The sequence below is a fragment of the Balaenoptera borealis genome (assembly GCF_965194805.1).
Source record: "Balaenoptera borealis genome assembly, chromosome: 8".
Lineage (NCBI taxonomy): Eukaryota > Metazoa > Chordata > Mammalia > Artiodactyla > Balaenopteridae > Balaenoptera > Balaenoptera borealis.
Window position 1 is genome coordinate 29,349,690 of NC_138865.1, and position 17,468 is coordinate 29,367,157.

The window sequence follows — 17,468 nt, forward strand, 5'->3', positions numbered from 1 at the left end:
CAAGAGGGTTCCCTTTTCTCCACACCCTCTCCAGCATTTATTGTTTGTAGATTTTTTGATGATGGCCATTCTGACCAGTGTGAGGTGATGCCTCATTGTGGTTTTATTATATTATTATTTTTCATCAAATTTGAAAAAATTTTGGCTATTGTTTCTTAAAATTTTTTTTACCCATTTCTTCCTCTGCTTTCCTTCTGGGATTCCCATTATGCATATATTAATATGTCTGATGACTCTCTGAGAGTCTGTTCATTTTTCTTCATTTATTTCTCTTTCCATTTTTCAGATTGGATAATTCCTATTAATCTATCTTCAAGTTCATTTATTCTTCCTTCTGTCATCTTGAATCTTCTGTTGAAATTAGTGAATTTAAAAATTTTCATTTTTGAAACCTTCAACTACAGACTTTCTACTTGGTTCTTTTTTAAAATAATTGCTATCCTTTTATTAATATTTTCTATTCAGTGGGTCATTACCATCATACTTTTCTTAAATTCTTTAAACATGGTTCCCTTCTCTTTTTTTTTAGACATATTTATAATAGATGTTTTCAAGTTTTCGTCTGCTAAGTCCAATATCTAGAGCCCATGCAGTTTCTATTTTATGGGTTTCAATTTCTTGTCTCCTAATGTTTTTTGTTGAAAATTAAGCATTTTAGAAAAAATATTACAGCAATTCTGTATTCTGATATGCCTCCTCCTACCTCTCAGATTTGTGGCTGTTTCTTCTTTTCAAAAATATACCTAAATTAATTATATGATATCTGTCTCCCTGCTGATGTCTCTGTTCAGATTTTTAATTTTTAAAATTCTTATTTTTAGGTAACCCTGTCTTTTTAGGGGTTAACCCTGTGTCAGCATAGCTTAGCAGTCAATTGAATACGTTTACACTAAAAAACTTTCCATCAGTAAGGTTTCCATCCTTTCCCAATGTATCTGTATGTGGGTTGCAGAATGTATTCAGAATTCAAGTTTGCTAGCTTTTGCTAGTCTTTCTAGCTTTTATTTTCTATTGGACACCACCCTGTCTCCCCCATGCCTGCACATAAACTTACATTCAGCCAGGAATGTGTAGATAGCTAAGGTTGTCTCCAACTTTTTCCCAGCATGTATGCAGCCTTACACATGTGTTCACACATCCAGACCACCAAGGACATGTGGGAGTTTATTATGGCCCACTCTAGTGGTCTCATTTTGGGGATTTTTCTGTTAAATTTTTGGTTAGTCTGCCAGTCTGCTGTTAACCTCAACTAACATCATGACTTCATACTACCTGCAATGTTGCCATTCCTCATTGGTTTCCACCAAAATTGCTTTCTGACAATGACCAAAGGTATTGGGTATCTAGAGTTCTGTTCCAAATCAAGTCAGACCTCTTCAGCAGTAAACTTCTGATTTTCACAGCTTGCCCCACCCTGGCAGAACTACTGTTGCTCATGGAACCAGGGAAGGGGGTGGTGGTAAGAACTGACACAGGCAATAATGCCACAGACTCCCACTGTTATTGCTCAAGGTTTAGTAGGGGTTTTTTTTGTTATTTTTGTTTTTACTTCAATAAGCACTTCTCAATTTACTGACACCATAGTCAGTTTTTAGAGTCCTGGAATTGTTGCTTTTGATAATTTTGTCCAGTTTTATCATTGCTTTTCAGGAAGAGGATTTGATAAGCTCCTCATGCCATTATTCTAGAAATATCACCAATATTTCTTTCCAATAAACAGAACAAAAAACTATCAAGAGTGAATATGTTTAAATACCCAAATACAGTGCTTTTTACTTCCTGGAATAATTAAAGTCTTCTGTACGCAATTCCAATTAATTTCCATCCTTTAAATATAACTTGTGTGGGCATGATCTGGCCAGTTTACCTCAGCCAACACAAAAAGAAAGCACTGCAACCATAACCAATTATTTGTCTGAATAAGTTCATTGAAAGTAAGATGCTCTGGGGAGGACACCATCTGATCACTACAGCACAGTCCTATTTTAGCGCACCACACTCCTTGTTCTAGCACTCTTTTACCCTTTCAGTATTTAACTCTCTTTTTCTTACATAACAACATATATATATATGTTTAAATTAATGGTGTGGTTTTGTCTCCTGATTATATTCTGAATGACATAAGATGAGAGAAAGGTAAGTGTATGGGAGGAAATTTATTTCTAGTTACCACGGGCATGTCTGTTGACACATGGAGCTGACTGGAATCAAGTTGGAAAGAAAGTTAAATTGAGTAAGATTTTTGTCAGAGTCATATTATTAAAAGAGGTCATCAACCTGTGCTAAAAAAAAAAAAAGCATTTATTTTGAGACATAAAACAATCCTTGTGCCCCAACCACCTATGTGCAGGAAACTGGCTGAGAAATCTCATTACTCCAAGAAGCATAAGGATATATTACCTGATGCCTTTTTAAGAAGTGGCCAAAGATAATGGATATCATCAAAAAGTCTATAAATAATAAATGCTAGAGAGGATGGGGAGAAAAGGGAATTGTACACTGTAGATGGGAATGTAAATTGGTGCAGCCACTATAGAAAAGAGTATGGAGTTTCCTTAAAAACTAAAAATAGAACTACAAACGATCCAGCAATTCAACTCCTAGGTATATATCCAGAAAAAATGAAAATTCTAATTCAAAAAGACACATGCACCCCAATGTTCATAGCAGCACTATTTACAATAACCAAGACATAGAAGCAACTCAAGTGCCCACCAACAAAAGATTGGAGATTTTTGAGAAGATGGCGGAAGAGTAAGATGCTGAGATCACCTTCCTCCCCACAGATACATCAGAAATACATCTACACGTGGAACTGCTCCTATAGAACACCCACTGAACGCTGGCAGAAGACTTCAGACCTCCCCAAAGGCAAGAAACTCCCCACGTACCTGGGTAGGGCAAAAGAAAAAAGGAAAAACAGAGACAAAAGAATAGGGACGGGACCTGCACCAGTGGGAGGGAGCTGTGAAGGAGGAAAGGTTTCCACACACTAGAAGCCCCTTCACGGGCGGAGACTGCGGGTGGCAGAGGGGGGAAGCTTCAGAGCCACGGAGGAGAGCACAGCAACAGGGGTGCGGAGGGCAAAGCGGAGAGATTCCCGCACAGAGGATCGGTGCCGACCAGCACTCACCAGCCTGAGAGGCTTGTCTGCTCACCCGCTGGGGCGGGCGGGGGGGTTGGGAGCTGAGGCTCGGGCTTCAGTCGGATCCCAGGGAGAGGACTGGGGTTGGCAGCATGAACACAGCCTGAAGGGGTTAGCGCACCACAGCTAGCCGGGAGGGAGTCCGGGAAAAGTCTGGAGCTGCCGAAGAGACAAGAGACTTTTACTTGCCCCTTTGTTTCCTGGTGCGCGAGGAGCGGGGATTAAGAGCGCTGCTTAAAGGAGCTCCAGAGACGGGCGCGAGCTGCGGCTATCAACGCGGACCCCAGATACGGGCATGAGACGCCAAGGCTGCTGCTGCCGCCACCAAGAAGCCTGTGTGTGAGCACAGGTCACTATCCCCACCTCTCCTCCCGGGAGCCTGTGCAGCCCGCCACTGCCAGGGTCCCGTGATCCAGCGACAACTTCCCCGGGAGAACGCACGGCGTGCCTCAGGCTGGAGCAACGTCACGCCAGCCTCTGCCGCCGCAGGTTCGCCCGCATCTGTACCCCTCCCTCCCCCCGGGCCTGAGTGAGCCAGAGCCACCAAATCAGCTGCCCCTTTAACCCTGTCCGGTCTGAGCGAAGAACAGACATCCTCAGGCGACCTACACACAGAGGCAGGTTCAAATCCAAAGCTGAATCCCAGGAGCTGTGCGAACAAAGAAGAGAAAGGGAAATTTCTCCCAGCAGCCTCAGGAGAAGCGGATGAAATCTCCACAGTCAACTTGATGTGCCCTGCATCTGTGGAATACCTGAATAGACAACGAATCATCCCAAATTGAAGTGGTGGACTTTGGGAGCAAGATAGATTATTTTCTCCCCTTTTCCTCTTTTTGTGAGTGTGTATGTGTATGCTTCCGTGTTAGATTTTGTCTGTATAGCTTTGCTTTAACCATTTGTCCTAGGGTTCTGTCCATCCGTTTTGGGTTTTTTTTTTTGTTTTTTTGTTTTTCTTTTTACTTTAAAAAAATTTTTAATAATTTTTTTTATTTTAATAACTTTATTTTATTTTATCTTTATTTTATTTTACCCCCATCTTTCTTTCTTTCTTTCTATTTTTTCTCCCTTTTATTCTGAGCCATGTGGAGGACAGGCTCTTGGTGCTCCAGCCAGGCGTCAGGGCTGTGCCACTGAGGTGGGAAAGCCAACTTCAGGACACTGATCCACAAGAGACCTTAGAGCTCCACGTAATAACAAATGACAAAAATCTCCCAGAGATCTCCATCTCAACACCAAGACCCAGCTTCACTCAACGACCAGCAAGCTACAGTGCTGGACACCCTATGCCAAAATACTAGCAAGACAGGAACACAGCCCCATCCATTAGCAGAGAGGCTGTCTAAAACCATAATAAGGCCACAGACATCCCAAAACACCACCAGATGTGGACCTGCCCACCAGAAAGACAAGATCCAGCCTCATCCACCAGAACACAGGCACTACTCCCCTCCACCAGGAAACCTACACAACCCACTGAATCAACCTTAGCCACTGGGGACAGACACCAAAAACAATGGGAACTAGGAACCTGCAACCTGTGAAAAGGAGACCCCAAACACAGTAAGATCAGCAAAATGAAAAGACAGAAAAACACACAGCAGATGAAGGAGTAAGGTAAAAACACACCAGACCTAACAAATGAAGAGGACATAGGCAGGCTACCTGAAAAAGAATTCAGAATAATGATAGTAAAGATGATCCAAAATCTTGGAAATAGAACACAGAAAATGTAAGAAACATTTAACAAGGACCTAGAAGGACTAAAGAGGAAACAAGCAATGATGAACAACACAATAAATGAAATTAAAAATACTCTAGAAGGGATCAATAGCAGAATAGCTGAGGCAGAAGAAGAAATAAGTGACCTGGAAGATAAAATAGTGGAAATAACTACTGCAGAGCAGAATAAAGAAAAAAGAATGAAAAGAACTGAGAACAGTCTCAGAGACCTCTGGAACAACATTAAACGCACCAACATTTGAATTACAGGGGTCCCAGAAGAAGAAGAGAAAAAGAAAGGCACTGAGAAAATATTTGAAGAGATTATATTTGAAAACTTCCCTAATATGGGAAAGGAAATAGTTAATCACGTCCAGGAAGCACAGAGAGTCCCAAACAGGGTAAATCCAAGGAGAAACACACCAAGACACATATTAATCAAACTATCAAAAATTAAATACAAAGAAAACATATTAAAAGCAGCAAGGGAAAAACAACAAGTAACACACAAGGGAATCCCCATAAGGTTAACAGCTGATTTTTCAGCAGAAACTCTGCAAGCCAGAAGGGAGTGGCAGGACATATTTAAAGTGATGAAGGAGAAAAACCTACAACCAAGATTACCCAGCAAGTATCTCCTTCAGATTTGATGGAGAAATTAAAACCTTTACAGACAAGCAAAAGCTGAGAGAGTTCAGCACCACCAAACCAGCTTTACAACAAATGCTAAAGGAACTTCTCTAGGCAAGGAACACAAGAGAAGGAAAACACCTACAATAACAAACCCAAAACAATTAAGAAAATGGGAATAGGAACATACATATCGATAATTACCTTAAATGTAAATGGATTAAATGCTCCCACCAAAAGACACAGACTGGCTGAATGGATACAAAAACAAAACCCGTATATATGTTGTCTACAAGAGACCCACTTCAGACCTAGGGACACATACGGACTGAAAGTCAGGGGATGCAAAAAGATATTCCATGCAAATGGAAATCAGAAGAAAGCTGGAGTAGCAATACTCATATCAGACAAAATAAACATTAAAATAAAGATTATTACAAGAGACAAAGAAGGACACTACATAATGATCAAGGGATTGATCCAAGAAGAAGATATAATAATTGTAAATATTTATGCACCCAACATAGGAGCACCTCAATACATAAGGCAAATACTAACAGCCATAAAAGGGGAAATCGACAGTAACAAAATCATAGTAGGGGACTTTAACACCCCACTTTCACCAATGGAAAGGTCATCCAAAATGAAAATAAATAAGGAAACACAAGCTTTAAATCATACATTAAACAAGATGGACTTAATTGATATTTATAGGACATTCCATCCAAAAACAACAAAATACACATTTTTCTCAAGTGCTCATGGAACATTCTCCAGGATAGATCATATCTTGGGTCACAAATCAAGCCTTGGTAAATTTAAGAAAATTGAAATCGTATCAAGTATCTTTTCTGACCACAACGCTATGAGACGAGATATCAATTACAGGAAAAGATCTGTAAAAAATACAAACAAATGGAGGATAAACAATACACTACTTAATAACGAAGTGATCACTGAAGAAATCAAAGAGGAAATCAAAAAATACCTAGAAACAAATGACAATGGAGACACGACGACCCAAAACCTATGGGATGCAGCAAAAGCAGTCCTAATGGGAAGTTTACAGCAATACAGTCCTACCTTAAGAAACAGGAAACATCTCAAATGAACAACCTAACTTTGCACCTAAAGCAATTAGAGAAAGAAGAACAAAAAAAAACCCCAAGTTAGCAGAAGGAAAGAAATCATAAAGATCAGATCAGAAATAAATGAAAAAGAAATGAAGGAAATGATAGCAAAGATCAATAAAACAAAAAGCTGGTTCTTTGAGAAGATAAACAAAATTGATAAACCATTAGCCAGACGCATCAAGAGAAAAAGGGAGAAGACTCAAATCAATAGAATTAGAAATGAAACAGAAGAAGTAACCACTGACACTGCAGAAATACAAAGGATCATGACAGATTACTACAAGGAACTCTATGCCAATAAAATGGACAACCTGGAAGAAATGGACAAATTCTTAGAAATGCACAACCTGCCGAGACTGAATCAGGAAGAAATAGAAAATATGAACAGACCAATCACAAGCACTGAAATTGAAACTGTGATTAAAAACCTTCCAACAAACAAAAGCCCAGGACCAGATGGCTTCACAGGTGAATTCTATCAAACATTTAGAGAAGAGCTAACACCTATCCTTCTCAAACTCTTCCAAAATATTTCAGAGGGAGGAACACTCCCAAACTCATTCTACGAGGCCACCATCACCCTGATACCAAAACCAGACAAAGATGTCACAAAGAAAGAAAACTACCGGCCAATATCACTGATGAACATAGATGCAAAAATCCTCAAGAAAATACTCGCAAACAGAATCCAACAGCACATTAAAAGGATCATACACCATGATCAAGTGGGGTTTATCCAGGAATGCAAGGATTCTTCAATATACGCAAATCAATCAATGTGATACACCATATTAACAAATTGAAGGAGAAAAACCATATGATCATCTCAATAGATGCAGAGAAAGCTTTCGACAAAATTCAACACCCATTTATGATAAAAGCCCTGCAGAAAGTAGCCATAGAGGGAACTTTCCTCAACATAATAAAGGCCATATATGACAAACCCACAGCCAACATTGTCCTCAATGGTGAAAAACTGAAACCATTTCCACTAAGATCAGGAACAAGACAAGGTTGCCCACTCTCACCACTATTATTCAACATAGTTTTGGAAGTGTTAGCCACAGCAATCAGAGAAGACAAAGAAATAAAAGGAATCCAAATCGGAAAAGAAGAAGTAAAGCTGTCACTATTTGCAGATGACATGATACTATACATAGAGAATCCTAAAGATGCTACCAGAAAACTCCTAGAGCTAATCAATGAATTTGGTAAAGTAGCAGGATACAAAATTAATGCACAGAAATCTCTTGCATTTCTATATACTAATGATGAAAAATCTGAAAGTGAAATTAAGAAAACACTCCCGTTTACCACTGCAACAAAAAGAATAAAATATCTAGGAATAAACCTACCTAAGGAGACAAAAGACCTGTATGCAGAAAATTATAAGGCACTGATGAAAGAAATTAAAGATGATACAAATAGATGGAAAGATATACCATGTTCCTGGATTGGAAGAATCAACATTGTGAAAATGACTCTACTACCCAAAGCAATCTACAGATTCAATGCAATCCTTATCAAACTACCAGTGGCATTTTTCACAGAACTAGAACAAAAAATTATACAATTTGTATGGAAACACAAAAGACCCCGAATAGCCAAAGCAATCTTGAGAACGAAAAATGGAGCTGGGGGAATCAGGCTCCCTGACTTCAGACTATATTACAAAGCTTCAGTAATCAAGACAGTTTGGTACTGGCACAAAAACAGAAATATAGATCAATGGAATAGGATAGAAAGCCCAGAGATAAACCCACACACATATGGTCACCTTATCTTTGATAAAGGAGGCAAGCATATACAGTGGAGAAAAGACAGCCTCTTCAATAAGTGGTGCTGGGAAAATTGGACAGGTACATGTAAAAGTATGAAATTAGAACACTCCCTGACACCATGCACAAAAATAAACTCAAAATGGATTAAAGACCTAAGTGTAAGGGCAGACACTATCAAACTCTTAGAGGAAAACATAGGCAGAACACTCTATGACATACATCACAGCAAGATTCTTTTTGACCCAGCTCCCAGAGAAATGGAAATAAGAACACAAATAAACAAATGGGACCTAATGAAACTTAAAAGCTTTTGCACAGCAAAGGAAACCATAAACAAGACCAAAAGACAACCCTCAGAATGGGAGAAAATATTTGCAAATGAAGCAACTGACAAAGGATTAATCTCCAAGATTTACAAGCAGCTCATGCAGCTCAATAACAAAAAAACGAACAATCCAATCCAAAAATGGGCAGAAGACCTAAATAGACATTTCTCCAAAGAAGATATACAGATGGCCTACAGACACATGAAAGAATGCTCAACATCATTAATCATTAGAGAAATGCAAATCAAAACTACAATGAGATATCATCTCACACCGGTCAGAATGGCCATCATCAAAAAATCTAGAAACAATAAATGCTGGAGAGGGTGTGGAGGAAAGGGAACACTCTTGCACTGTTGGTGGGAATGTAAATTGATACAGCCACTATGGAGAACAGTATGGAGGTTCCTTAAAAAACTACAAATAGAACTACCATACGACCCAGCAATCCCACTACTGGGCATATACCCTGAGAAAACCATAGGTCAAAAAGTGTCATGTACCACAATGTTCATTGCAGCTCTATTTACAATAGCCAGGACATGGAAGCAACCTAAATGTCCATCGACAGATGAATGGATAAAGAAGATGTGGCACATATATACAATGGAATATTACTCAGCTATAAAAAGAAATGAAATGGAGGTATTTGTAATGAGGTGGATGGAGTTAGAGTCTGTCATACAGAGTGAAGTAAGTCAGAAAGAGAAAAACAAATACAGTATGCTAACACATATATAAGGAATCTAAGGAAAAAAAAAAAAAAAGTCCATGAAGAACCTAGTGGCAAGACGGGAATAAAGACACAGACCTATTAGAGAATGGACTTGAGGATATGGGGAGGGGGTGGGGTGAGATGTGACAGGGTAAGAGAGTGTCATGGACATATATACACTACCAAATGTAAAATAGATAGCTAGTGGGAAGCAGCCGCATAGCACAGGGAGATCAGCTCGGTGCTTTGTGACCACCTAGAGGGGTGGGATAGGGAGGGTGGGAGGGAGGGAGATGCAAGAGGGAAGAGAAATGGGAACATATTGTATATGTATAACTGATTCACTTTGTTATAAAGCAGAAGCTAACACACCATTGTAAGGCAATTATACTTCAATAAAGATGTTTAAAAAAAAAAAAGATGATACAAATAGATGGAGAGATATACCATGTTCTTGGATTGGAAGAATCAACATTGTGAAAATGACTCTACTACCCAAAGCAATCTACAGATTCAATGCAATCCCTATCAAACTACCACTGGCATTTTTCACAGAACTAGAACAAAAAATTTCACAATTTGTATGGAAACACAAAAGACCCCGAATAGCCAAAGCAATCTTGAGAACGAAAAACGGAGCTGGAGGAATCAGGCTCCCTGACTTCAGACTATACTACAAAGCTACAGTAATCAAGACAGTATGGTACTGGCACAAAAACAGAAACATAGATCAATGGAACAGGATAGAAAGCCCAGAGATAAACCCATGCACATATGGTCACCTTATCTTTGATAAAGGTGGCAAGCATATACAGTGGAGAAAAGACAGCCTCTTCAATAAGTGGTGCTGGGAAAACTGGACAGGTACATGTAAAAGTATGAAATTCCAACACTCCCTAACACCATACACAAAAATAAACTCAAAATGGATTAAAGACCTAAATATAAGGCCAGACACTATCAAACTCTTAGAGGAAAACATAGGCAGAACACTCTATGACATAAATCACAACAAGATCCTTTTTGACCCAGCCCCTAGCGAAATGGAAATAAAAACACAAATAAACAAATGGGACCTAATGAAAGTTAAAAGCTTTTGCACAGCAAAGGAAACCATAAACAAGACCAAAAGACAACCCTCAGAATGGGAGAAAATATTTGCAAATGAAGCAACTGACAAAGGATTAATCTCCAAAATTTACAAGCAGCTCATGCAGCTCAATAACAGAAAAACAAACAACCCAATCCAAAAATGGGCAGAAGACCTAAATAGACATTTCTCCAAAGAAGATATACAGATTGCCAACAGACACATGAAAGAATGCTCAACATCATTAATCATTAGAGAAATGCATATCAAAACTACAATGAGATATCATTTCGCACCAGTCAGAATGGCCATCATCAAAAAATCTAGAAACAATAAATGCTGGAGGGGGTGTGGAGAAAAGGGAACCCTCTTGCACTGTTGGTGGGAATATAAATTGATACACCACTATGGAGAACAGTATGGAGGTTCCTTAAAAAACTACAAATAGAACTACCATACGACCCAGCAATCCCACTACTGGGCATATACCCTGAGAAAACCACAATTCAAAAAGGGTCATGTACCAAAATGTTCATTGCAGCTCTATTTACAATAGCCAGGACATGGAAGCAACCTAAGTGTCCATCAACAGATGAATGGACAAAGAAGATGTGGTACATATACACAATGGAATATTACTCAGCCATAAAAAGAAACGAAATTGAGTTATTTGTGGTGAGGTGGATGGACCTAGAGTCTGTCATACAGAGTGAAGTAAGTCAGAAAGAGAAAAACAAGTACCGTATGCTAACACATATATATGGAATCTAAGAAAAAAAAAAAAAAGGTCATGAAGAACCTAGGGTTAAGACGGGAATAAAGACACAGACCTACTAGAGCACGGACATGAGGATATGGGGAGGGGGAAGGGTAAGCTGTGACAAAGTGAGAGAGTGGCATGGACATATATACACTACCAAACGTAAAACAGATAGCTAGTGGGAAGTAGCCGCAGAGCACAGGGAGATCAGCTAGGTGGTTTGTGACCATCTAGAGGGGTGGGATAGGGAGGGTGGGAGGGAGGGAGACACAAGAGGGAAGAGATATGGGAACATATGTTTATGTATAACTGATTCACTTTGTTGTAAAGCAGAAACTAACACACCATTGTAAAGCAATTATACGCCGATAAAGATGTTAAAAAAAAAAAAAACTAAAAATAGAACTACCATACGACTCAGCAATCCCACTCCTGGGCATATACCCTGAGAAAACCATAATTCAAAAAGATTCATGTACCACAGTGTTCACTGCAGCTCTATTTACAATAGCCAGGACATGGAAGCATCCTAAGTGTCCATCGACAGATGAATGGATAAAGAAGATGTGGCACATATATACAATGGAATATTATTCAGCCATAAAAAGAAATGAAATTGAGTTATTTATAGTGAGGTGTATGGACCTAGAGTCTGTCATACAGAGGGAAGTAAGTCAGAAGGAGAAAAACAAATACCGTATGCTAACACATATATATGGAATCTAATTTTTAAAAAAAATGGTTCTGAACAACCTAGGAGCAGGACAGGAATAAAGATGCAGACGTAGAGAATGGACTTGAGGACACGGGGAGTGGGAAGGGTAAGCTGGGACGAAGTGAGAGCGTGGCATGGACTTATATACACTACGAAACGTAAAATAGATAGCTAGTGGGAAACAGCTACATAGCACAGGGAGATCAGCTCCGTGCTTTGTGACCACATAGAGGGGTGGGATAGGAAGGGTGGGAAGGAGACACAAGAGGGAGGATATATGGGGATATATGTATAAGTATAGCTGATTCGTTTTGTTATACAACAGCAACTAACACAACAATGAAAACAATTATACTCCAATAAAGATGTTTAAAAACAAAACAAAACAAAACAAAAAAAACAAAAGATTGGCTTAATAAGGTTATTGAGTTATTGAGATGTTAACTAGACATGGAACATAATTCAGTTCTAAGCTACTTTTGGATAGTAGACAAGAACTTTCTTTCTCAGTCTACTCATGTTGACTTCTGAATAATAGAAACAAAATGTAATAAAGAGGTAGTACACGAAAAATAATATACCTATCCCAATGCAAAAACGTTTTCTATTATAGTTCCCAGTAAGAATGTTAAATCAAAGGGTTATTGTGACTAGGAAGAGGGAGTCAGGTTAAAAAGTTATTTGTAAGATTGTAGGATGAACTTCAAACATTAAATGAGACAGAAAGAGAAGATGAATCTCTCCTGAGACAAAGAGAGAAGGAAAGATATGTTTTGCTCTGGTTTTCTTCAGCATACACTTATGGTGCTTACTATGTGCTGGGCAAGGTTCTAAGTACTTTGCAAATATTACTTTGTTTAGTCTGCATTAACAGTCTTTGTGGTCTAGGCATTATGTTACTCATGCTCACTTGAGGAAACAGATGCACACACAGACATTAGGTATTTTTTTCTGAAGTCACAGAGCTGGCCCAGGGCAGTATCAGGCTTCCAACCCAGGCTCATAGTCACTATGCTGTCCAGCCTGTTTTCCTTTCTAGAACCACATGCAATCGGCCAATGTCAAATGCATTGAACATACTTTCCCTTCAAGAAGAAACATATCCATGAAATTCTCTCCCTGTACTTGCATGCAGCACTCAGTTCTCTGCAGCCCCTGAGCCCTTCTGCCTATCTGCATATCCAGGTAGACCAAAGAAAGCCTTAGAGATAGAATACATATATAGATATATATCATATATACGTATTGTACACTAAACACACCTAAATCTCCATTTCCCTAAATCACACGTATACACATACATTCTTGGTCTCTATGAAGGCTAAGCCATTGTGTAGTGGCTTTGGGTTGGCTACTGAACCTTCTAAGTCTGTTTCTGTACCTATAAACTAAGAATAAATGCACTATCTACCTCACTGGCTGAACAGAACTTATATTTTCCTCCTACACACTTACCTCTTGGTGCTTCTCATTCCTTAGAAAATTCAGCTGTCACTAACACATTCCCTATTCTTAACATGAAACATTTCTCCCTCTACTCCAGACACAGATGACTTGATCAGGGCACATATATTCAGAGGAAGTGTGACCTTATTTGGGCTGAACACATTAGAGACACCAAAATCAAGAACCAGAGATACCAGGACCGAGATGGTCAGAACCAGAAGGTTAGGGAACTCCTGGAGTGAAGGCTGCATTTTAGGGACTGTCCTGCTGGGGTCATGAGCAAGTAAAGGGAACACGTGGAACCAGGAGGATGTGACAGCTGCTCTGAGAAGTAGAGATGGTGCTTCAGGCAGCTCTGAAGGTACAGAGAGGGTACCTTTAGGTCTGAGACATCATTCTGCTACTCCAAGCATGGGGAGGCTAGCTCTGTCACTTTGTCTCCTAGGAAACCCCTCTGCTTTTGGTTTCAGATAGTGTGCATGAGATTGTGGTCACTTGCAATCAAGTGATTTCTAAACTTGTGGGCTTATTGTAAAGATTAAATGAAATTAGGCAAGGAAGCACCCCCCAAGAGAGTTGTAAGGCAACCAAAAGCACCATCCTCTGACATCTGATGCAAGTTAAAACAAAAGGAGCCGAGAGCAGGCCACCCTAGGTTCCTGGAGCATGGGCCCATGTGTGGTGTGGTGAGTCCAAAGGGACAGGGGGTGGGGCCAGACATGATGGGCAGCACAAAAGGTCTGCAGACTTCTCTAGAGATGAGCAGAGGGAGTGAGTCTGTGTTTGGGGAATGGAGAGGAATTGAAGTCATATGCTAAATTCACCAAAACTATTAAAAGATAGTTTGCTCCAGCAGAACCCAGCAGAGGTGGAACCCAGTGGAGGCAGAACCCAGCAGAAAATAATGACCTTTTAGGTTTGGAGTGTCCTTATTCACAAAAGAACCACAAAGGTGGGATCTTTGTTCACGAGCCGGGGGTCAGGCCAAAGCTCCTGCAGTGGGAGCTCTGAGTCCAAACCAGTGGACTAACAGAGAAGCTCAGACCCCGTGGAATATTCATCAGAGTGCGGTCTCCCAGAGGTCCTCATCTCAGCACCAAGACCCAGCTCTACCCAACAGCTTACAAACTCCAGTGTTGGAAGCCTCAGGCCAAACAATCAATAACAGAGGAACAAAATCCCACTCATTAAAAAAAAAAAAAAAGTGACAGCAACAAAATATGTCACAGAAGAAGGAGCAAGGTAAAAGCTTACAAGACCAAATAAATGAAGAGGAAATAGGCAATCTACCTGAAAAAGAATTCAGAGTAATGATAGTAAAGATGATCCAGAATCGTGGAAATAGACTAGAGGTATGGATTGAGAAGATACAAGAAATGTTTAACAAAGATCTAGAAGAACTAAAGAACAAACAAACAGAGATGAACAACACAATAACTGAAATGAAAAATACACTAGAAGGAATCAGTAACAGAATAACTGAGGCAGAAGAACGAATAAGTGATCTGGAAGACAAAATGGTCGAAATAACTCCTGAGGAGCAGAATAAAGAAAAAAGGATGAACAGAATTGAAGACAACCTTAGAGACATCTGGGACAACACGAAACGAACCAACATTCTAATTAAACTGGTCCCAGAAGAAGAAGAGAAAAGGAAAGGGTCTGAGAAAATATTGCAGAGATTATAGTTGAAAACTTCCCTAACATGGGAAAGGAAAAGGCCCTGGGTGGGGGGGGGGGGTGTGCTGGGCCTAGGCTCAGTGCGACCAGAAGGGGCCTTGTCGTGTGGAGCATCAGGCCTGGGATCTGCAGGCTCCCCGAGGCCCACTGGGTGGGGGGAAATGCAGGCCGCATTTCCTTCTGGTCCTCCAATCCCCTGAGGGTCTCTCCCTGTCCCTGTTGTTCCCCTCGTTGTGAATGGGCCCCTCTGTGCATGGGAATCCCTCCCCTCCTCCAGCTGCCCCTCAGGGGCTCCAGTCCCATCTGGCCTCCACTTCTCCTTCCCCTTCCCTCCTCCATGTCCTACTGGGTCACTCAGGGGTTCCTCCAGTCCGCTTAGGTGTCCGAGGTCCCCCACCAACACCTGGTAGGTGTCCTAGTTGTGAGGAGACGCCAACTCTGCATCCTCCTACTCTGCCACCTTGACTCCAGCCCCCCAGCTTTTTTTCTGATGGAGATTTCCTTGAAGTCTAGGAGCTGAAATAATAAATAAAAACATGTAAAAAGAGGGAACAGCCACCACCAATTACGGCAGATTGGCTCTGTGCTGGGGTCCTTGTTCACCACTTAGCTAGGCTTGCTCTGAGCCTAGGGATGAGCCTGAGGTGAGAGCTTGAGGTCTTCTCAGGACTTTTCTGAGCATGTCATGCCTGGCCCTGCGTGTGGCTTTCTAAATTCCCCTGTATACAGGCTGCTTTGAAAGTCCTAATTTCCCAAATAGTCTCACTTCCAGCTTCTACCTTGGGCTTTAAATGGTCTATTATATTTCTCCACCCAGAATCTCTTGACCCAGGCGTCTGTTCAATTACAGTTGCCTTGTAGCTTTACAAGTAGCACCTGCCATTTTTCTGTGTTCTGTGTTATGCAAAACAGACAAGAGCATCTTGCTTCAGGCTTTCAGGCTTTCGGTTTTCCCCCTGACAGGTTGGAATAGTGGTACACAATAATTTGTAAATAAGGTCTACTCTGCTCCAACCAGTTGGAATTGGAGAACTGGAAACCAGGCTGCTGCTGGCTCAAGACTAAGAACACTGTTATGTTGGGAGGAGTGGAACAAGAGTAGGTAAATGGCCACAAAACTTTCCTATCTCTTTGGCGATGATTTTCTCCAATTGGGCATTTGCTTGGTTGTGGAAACCTTTGATGATTTTCCAGAGCTCTTACAGAGTTGGTTTAGAAGCTTCTGATCGGTTTTTGTTTTGAATGTTTCTGTAGGGAAACGAGAGTTTGAAACTTCCTAGACCATCATTTTGCTGCCATCTTTCTTCCTTTAACTTTTGATATAAGTTTTAGAATAAGCTTGTGTATTGTGACAAAAAAAAACCTGTTGGGAGTTGATAGGAATTGCATTTAAACCTACAGATCAATTTGGGAAGAATTAATATTTTACCATATTGAGTCTTCCAATCCATGAAAATAATATGCCTCTGTACTTTTCTTTTTACCACTTGTTTAATTGTTTTCATCAAAGTTTTGTAGGTTTCATTATACAGATCTACATTTTTTAAACATTTATATTAAACATCTCATTTTGAAGGCAGTTATTGTATATATTTATTTATTTATATTTATTTGTAGCACTTTTTATTTTTCTTAAGCTGAGGTATAACTGACATACAACATTATATTAGTTTCAAGTGGACAACATAATGATTCAATATTTCTATATGTTGCAAAATTATGACCACAATAAATCTAGTTAACATCCACCATCATATATTGTTACAATTTTTTTCTTGTGATAAGAACTTTTAAGATCTATTCTCTTAGAAACTTTCAAATATGCAGTACAGTATTTTTAACTAGAGTTGCCGTGTTTTACATTACATCCACATGATTTATAGTATTTATTTTATAACTGGAAGTTTGTATGTTTTGACTACCTTCAGCCTTTTTGCCCACCTTCCTCACGCCCCACTTCCAGCAACCACCAAACTGTTCCCTGTATCTGTGAGTCTGTTTTGTTTGTTTTTCATTATTCCATATATGTGAGATCATACAGTATTTGTTTTTCTGTGTGTGACTTATTTTGCTTAGCATAACACCCTCAAGGTCTATCCATGCTGTCACAAGTGGCAAGATTTTATTCTTCTTTATGACTGAATAATATTCCATTATATATATATATATATATATATACCTCACATTTTCTTTATCCATTTATTCATCACTGGACATTTTGGTTGTTTCCATAGTTCGGCTATTGTAAATAAGGCTGCAATGAACGTAGGGTTGCATATATCTTTTCAAGTTAGCATTTTTATTTTCTTTGGCTAAATACCCAGAAGT

General features: G+C 39.8%; 1 long non-coding RNA gene across 1 annotated transcript in view; it reads left to right on the forward strand.

Annotated features, from left to right (window-relative positions):
* The window catches only part of LOC309634343, a 71,791-nt gene extending 61,924 nt beyond the window's left edge, over positions 1 to 9,867 (forward strand). The window contains exon 2 of the long non-coding RNA XR_014248001.1: positions 9,219 to 9,867. This is a non-coding gene — a long non-coding RNA (uncharacterized lncRNA). The remainder of the gene's footprint in view (positions 1 to 9,218) is intronic.
* Positions 9,868 to 17,468: the final 7,601 nt, after the last annotated feature.